This window comes from Triticum urartu, chromosome 1A (assembly GCF_056163025.1).
Source record: "Triticum urartu cultivar PI428250 chromosome 1A, HENAU_Tu73, whole genome shotgun sequence".
NCBI lineage: Eukaryota > Viridiplantae > Streptophyta > Magnoliopsida > Poales > Poaceae > Triticum > Triticum urartu.
This window is the reverse complement of record NC_141873.1, coordinates 207,351,405-207,358,367: the sequence shown is the minus strand read 5'-3', so window position 1 is coordinate 207,358,367 and position 6,963 is coordinate 207,351,405. Positions and strand designations below refer to the sequence as shown.

General features: G+C 44.7%; 1 pseudogene; it reads right to left on the bottom strand.

Moving 5' to 3' along the window:
* Positions 1 to 3,728: 3,728 nt before the first annotated feature.
* Positions 3,729 to 6,963, bottom strand: part of LOC147990605 (uncharacterized) — a 39,779-nt pseudogene continuing 36,544 nt past the window's right edge.

The following is a 6,963-nucleotide window of genomic DNA, read 5'->3' as shown; positions in this document are numbered from 1 at the left end:
GATCATACCAAGCACGAGGTGCTTGTTTGAGGCCATACAAAGCCTTATGAAGTTTATACACATAGTCTTTGTGATCGGGGTCAACGAACCCATGTGGTTGTGATACATATACTTCTTCTTGTAGAGGGCCATTAAGGAAAGCACTCTTCACATCCATTTGATGTAATGTAAAGCCATTGAAAGCAGCATAAGCAAGTAAGATGTGAATGGATTCAAGACGGGCAACGGGGGCAAAGGTCTCACCAAAATCCAAACCTTCAACTTGTGAGTACCCTTGTGCCACTAACCTTGCCTTGTTGCGGATGATTACACCATTCTCATCTTGCTTGTTCTTGAAAATCCACTTTGTACCAATGATGTTATGTTCCATAGTTGGCCTCTTGACTAATGACCACACTTGATTGCGCTCAAAACTATTCAACTCTTCTGGCATAGCAATGATCCAATCGTTGTCTATCAACGCATCTTGTACCTTGAGAGGTTCAACACTAGACACAAAAGAGAAGTGAGCACAAAAGTTTGTCAATTGTTTACGAGTGACTCTACCTTCCGATATGCCGGTGAGGATCTTATCAACATCAACACGACTGGCCACTCGAGGCATGATGGAGGTTAAGGTTGCACGAGGTTCAACTTCATGTCCATCATCCACGTCCTCTACATATGGATCATTAATGTGTGTTGGAAAATCTTCTTCTTCTTCTTGTATTTGTTGAGGTTCATTGTCAATGATTGCACTTTCTTGTTCTTGCCCTTGAGGAAGATCTTGTTCTTAATGATTATCATGAAGAGGATCTTGATCATCATCTTGTACATGGATTATGGGCATTGATTGAGTAATAGGGGCTTGTGGTGGTATGGGTGTTGAAGTAGTTTGATGATGTGTGAGGCCTTCATCTTCTTCTTCATCATCATGAGGTTCTTGTTCCACTGGAAGAAGTGCACCAACAGCCATCGTCAAGATATCTTGAGAAGAATCTTCTTCACCTACATCATTTAGATCAACTTGCTCCCCATGGGAGCCATTAAATTCATCAAACACCACGTCACAAGTTTCTACAACACATCCATTGGATTTGTTGTAGACTCTATAGGCGTGAGAATTTGATCCATAGCCAACAAATATGCCCTCAATGGTTTTAGATTGAAATTTTCCTAACCTCTCTCTTTTGTTGAGGATGAAGCATTTACACCCAAATACACGAAAGTACTTGACGTTAGGCTTGTTCCCGGTTAGGAGCTCATATGGAGTCTTTTCCAATATCGTGCGGAGGAAGAGCCGGTTTGATGCATGACATGCAGTGTTGACAGCCTCGGCCCAAAAACTATGTGGCGACTTGTATTCATCCAACATGGACCTTGCCATCTCCACAAGAGTGCGATTCTTCCTTGCTGCAACACCATTTTGTTGGGGAGTGTATGGAGCTGAATATTGATGTTCAATCCCTTCATCACTAAGGAACTCTTCCAAGGTGTAGTTCTTGAACTCAGGTCCATTATCACTTCTTATTGCCAGCATTTCTTTGTCAAACTTGCGTTGTGCTTGCTTTGCAAAGTCAATGAAGGTGATCTTCGTCTCGTCCTTGGATTTGAGGAAGAAGACCCATGTATACCGTGAGTAATCATCCACAATGACATGTCCATATTTTTTTCCACCAAGACTATCCCACGAAGGAGGCCCAAAGAGATCCACATGAAGGAGCTCCAAAGGCCTTGAAGTAGATACAATATTCTTGGGTGGGTGCTTTGATTGATGTTCCTTCCCGGCTATGCATGCACTACACACACGATCTTTCTCAAAAGAGACATTTGTTTGTCCAAGGATGTGATTACCCTCTAAGAGATCTTGAAGATTTCTCATGCCGACATGGGCTAGCCGGCGATGCCATAGCCACCCCTTGTCGGCCTTGGCCATTAGAAAAGTTGCATGGAATGTGCTCTCTTTTGAGAAATCAACCGTGTAAAGGTTGCCATCCAACTCTCCAACAAAGGCCACTTCAAGAGTATCTCTCTTAAAGACTTTCACATTCGTTACTCCAAAGAGTGTATCATAACCAACAGAAGCCAATTGGCGAACAGAAAGCAAATGGTATTTGAGGGATTGGACAAGCATCACATTTGCAAGAGACATGTCATTTGTGATGGCCACTTTGCCCAATCCGAGTACCTGTCCTTTTGAACCTCCACCAAACATAATGCTCATAAATGGTTGAATGGCTTCCATGAAATCGTAGATTAACTTGCTATCTCTGGTCATATGATTGGTACATCCACTGTCAATCACCCATTTTACTCCACCGGAGAAAGCGACCTACACACAATTATGGCTTGGTTAGAGGCACCCATTTTGCAATGGGACCTCTCAGGTTAGTCACAAGGGTCTTAGGGACCCAAATAGCATAAAACCGAAATGCATTTCGAGGACCAACAAATTCAGCAAAAACTTCTCCATCCTTAGTCTTACGAAGAACATAGGATGGAGGCATAAACACTTTTGGCTTGTTGAGAGTAGGCATGCCCCTTGTGGCCTTCCCACTAACAACCTTACCTTTCTCCTTGTGCCCTTCTCGTACAAAAGTTTCTTTTGACAGAGTGGTGCACTTTTGAGAGGACGTCTTCTTCTTGCTTGTGCTTGGGTCAAACCCGAGTCCCTCTTTGGCAAACACCTCATTGTGTTGGCTCAACACCTCATTAAGGTTCTTTTGCCCTTGAGCACATGTCATGAGTCCTTTCTCAATTTGAGCTTTGAGAAAGCGATTCTCCTCAAGAATAGATGCTAGATCACTACTAGAGTTAGTAGTACAAGCATCAACATTGATAATAGGAGAAGAGTAAGCCTTGGCTAGAGTTTCAAGATAAGTAAGCTTGAGTGTCTCAAAAATCTTTGTAAGGAGGGTGATCTCTTCTTCCTTGGTCTTGAGGGACATGGATAGGAGCTCACAATCCTTAGAGAGAGAAGCATTATACTTTACAAGCTTACTTTTATCATTCATCAACTCTTTGCAAGAGTTGATAGCCTTTTTCAAGGAGGCAAGATCCCTAGTATGAACATCAATGTTTGCACCAATTTTTAAGCATAGTTCATCATTGCGTGCTTCCTCATATTGGACTTTCTGCTCAAGGATTTCATATTTTTCCTTTTCCTCGGTGACGAGGGTTTCGAGTTCCTTAATGGAAATGGTGTGCTTACTCACCATCTCCATAAGCATACAAAACATAGTGAGCTTCTTTCCTTTAAGGGAGCACATGAACTTATTTAATTTAGCAAGAATAGGATCATTTATACCATCATCCTCATAACTATCCTCTGCATCAAGATACTCATCACTAGAAGTAGGAGGAGCGAAAAGAGGAGGGTTTGATCGTGGGGTTACCTTGACCTTGTCAGGAGAGTGTTGGTCCTCTCCATCTTCTACCACGGCCTTCGCCATGAGGCACTTGTGAGCATTGCCCTTGTAATCTTTCATGTAGTTGTAGGTGACAACTTCACCACTCTTGTTGACTAGCCTCAATGTGTTTTGAGAATCTTGAGCAACTCCGGCAACACCACTAACATCATCTGGATCGGATTCTTCTTGAGCAACCATGGCTTTCCCATCTCTCTTCTTGAGTTTGGAGTTCAAAGGATTTGGCAACTTCTTCTTGGGAAAGGTCTTGGGAAACCTTGGTTTGTCTTCTCTCTTCTCATACGGGCACTCGTTTGAGAAGTGGTTGGTTTCTTCACAGTTCTAGCATTTTCTTACTTTCTTCTTTTGAAATCTTCCCTTGAATTTTCCTGCGCTAAACTTCTTGACAAAGAGAGCCATGTCTTCATATGAAGGGCCCTTATCGGATTCAACCTCATCACCATCTTCTTCATCATCATCATCATCTTCTTCTTCACTTTGCTCATCTTCACATGCATGCTTAGCCTTCAATGCAAGATTGATCTTTGATGATGGAGTACCGTGCATGGCAAGATGTTTTGTAGCATTTGCCTTTGACTCTTCAAATAGTTGGAAAGTGGATATGATGTCATCTTTAGTCATTTCCTTGAAGGCATGGTGTTGTCTTATGTCCCATACCATTTGATGGTGATATGGAGCAAGAGCATGGAGCAACTTGTCCACAAGGAATCGCTTAGTCATGTTGAATCCATCTTGTGTCTTGTCACACTCACACGACTCAATATCAGCGGTTAGAGTCATGAGGCGCTCAAGGAGTTGATTGGGAGTTTCACCTTTCTCCATACAAAAGTTTCGCAATTGCCACTTGGCAATTTCATATTGAGCACTCCGGAGGGTGGAGGTACAGGTCTTGGATCTTATAATACTTTCCCATAGTTCCTTGGCACTTGTGATGTGTATGAAAGGTCTCCTTTGCTTTTCAACCATACCTCTCCTTATACACATGGTTGCAGTGTCATTGAGATTCTTGTCATAAATTTCTCTTGGTGCAGGATTCTTTGGATCAACCACATTGTAACCATACTCCAAGATCTCCAGCATCTCATCATTTCCATATCGAAGATGATCCTGCATAGCAACTCTCGACAAGGCAAAATTGGAAGTGGCATCAAGTAAAGGAGGTTTGCCTTGAGGGTTATATTTAGGTTTCTCAACTTGGGGTCTTGCATAAAGCCAAGGAACACTGGAGTGTTCATTGCTAGGAGGTTGTTGACCAAGTGACGGAGTAGGTACAGTTGGCCTCGAAGCCACACCACCCGAAAGTGGTGCAAGCACCGTGGATAACGTGGCTATCCTCATTTGGACCAAGGCCTTAAGAGAAGCATCATGCTCCTCCTTTTGCTTATCAAGGGCCCGTTCTAGATCCTCAGAAGTAAAGGACTTAACTTCAGAAGAAGGCTCGCCTTTATCCTTCGGATCTACAACACGGGGAGTCCCATCGGGGTTCATCTCGCTCTAGGGCGGTTAAGCCACAAGAATAGAGCACGAGGCTCTGATACCAATTGAAAGGATCGAGATTGACCTAGAGGGGGTGAATAGGTACAATTACAAATTTTAATTGTTACTAAGCAATTTTAGGCAATAATGCGGAAAATGAAAGTGAGCCTAACAATTGCAAGTATGATACTAATGAGCTAAGCAAGATAAACAAGTGACACAAATATACGTATGAGTAAGAAAGCACAAGATGATATAAGTAAGTGCTAAAAGACAAGTAACCACAAGTAGAGAGTTAGGGTTAGGGATAACCGCAACTCCGAGAGACGAGGATGTATGCCGATGTTCACTTCCTTGGAGGGAAGCTACGTCACCGTTTAGAGAGGTGGATGTTACCACGAAGGCACACCAACGCCACGAAGGCTCACCCTATTCTCTCCTTGAGACAACACCACGAAGGCGTTTCTCAACCACTAGTGGTAGACCTTGGGGTGGTCTCCAAACCCTCACAAACATTCCGGGGAAAATCATAATGGTCGATTTCTCGCCGGAGCACTCCTACCGCCTAGGAGTCTCCAACCTCCAAGAGTAACAAGATGCACCACAAAAACAAGGGGGAATCAACTTTTGCTTTGGTGAATGTGTAGATCGAGCACTTCTCCTTTGCTTCTCAAAAGATCAAGAGCTTTGGTTGGCTAAGGAGGGAGATCTCCAAGAAATCGAGGTCTGAAAATGGAGGTGAGAGAAATGGAGTCGTCAACCCCTTCGTGAGGAAGAAGAAGACTATTTATAGGTGGGGATGAAATCTGGCCGTTGGAGGCAGATTTCCGCGCAGCCCGGAAGTTCCGGCAACAGACGGAAGTTCCGGACCCCGGAAGTTCCGGCCAAGTTCCGGACAGGTTTCGGGCTACACAGAAGGTTTGCACCACTCAGTAGTACCCCGGAAGCTGCTGACACAGGGGACGAAAGTTCCGGTACCCGGAAGTTCCGGCCGCCCCGGAAGTTCCGGGAGACGGAAGTTCCGGCCAGGTTCCGGTGAGGTTCCAGGCTACACAGAGAGATCGCACGAAAAGTGCAGTTTATCTGGGTACCCCGGAAGCTTCCCGGACCCCGCCCGGACATTCCGGTCCCCGGAAGTTCCGGCCATCCCCGGAAGTTTCGGCCTGAACATAGACTTGGCACTAGGATTTTCAGATCAATGTGAGAAGGTAAGTTGATTCCCCGGATGTTTTTATGATACACCCCCTCTTAATAGTGCGGCTGCCCTAAGGACTCAAGAAATAAGAAAACATTAAGGTACTCTTCTTTTCTTGAGTGCACCGCTTTTCCTTGTTCCAATAAGAGGGAAAATAACCATCCATGCTTCACTTTTAGTTTGATCAGGGCTGTTAACACTTAGAGCATGCGGTTAGAAACACAAATGAAGTTGTCATCAATGTAAAAAACACTTTAGTGCAATATTCCACTTTCAGCTGGCGTGCTTCTTGTTGCCCCCTCCATGAGCACTAGAAGTATGTCATCCAGATGCACTTTTACCGGGAAGAAGCCACCAACAATATAGCAAAGTATGAAGAGCTCCTTGCCGGGCTCAGGTTTGCAGCGGAATTGGGAATTAAGAAGCTGATCATTCAAGGAGATTCACAACTTGTGGTGAGACAAGTCAACAAGGATTACCAAATCCCCTTGATGGAAGCATACGTCGAGGAAGTAAGGAGATTAGAGGAGCACTTTGACGGGTTGCAAACAGAGCACGTACCCTGTGTGGAAAACAGCATAGCTGATCACCTGTGAAAGTGTGCTGCGTAGAATCTTCCTATGGAACTAGGAACTTTTGTTCTCCATCTCTCTCAACCCATCGTATCACCATCCACAATGGCCTGGAAGAGGAGAAAGTTGGACTACGGTAAGCCTCTCCCGGCAGAGCCATCCTCTCCTGGCAGAGACCCTGCCAGAAACAACTCCTCACAGCCTACCAGACCACCCCCTCCAGTCGGGCCTATGGACCCCGCGAACGAGGCTGGTGCTCCCGCAGCAGAGGAGGAGCCACTAGTCCTTGTTGCCGAGCCTCAGGCTCCAACTT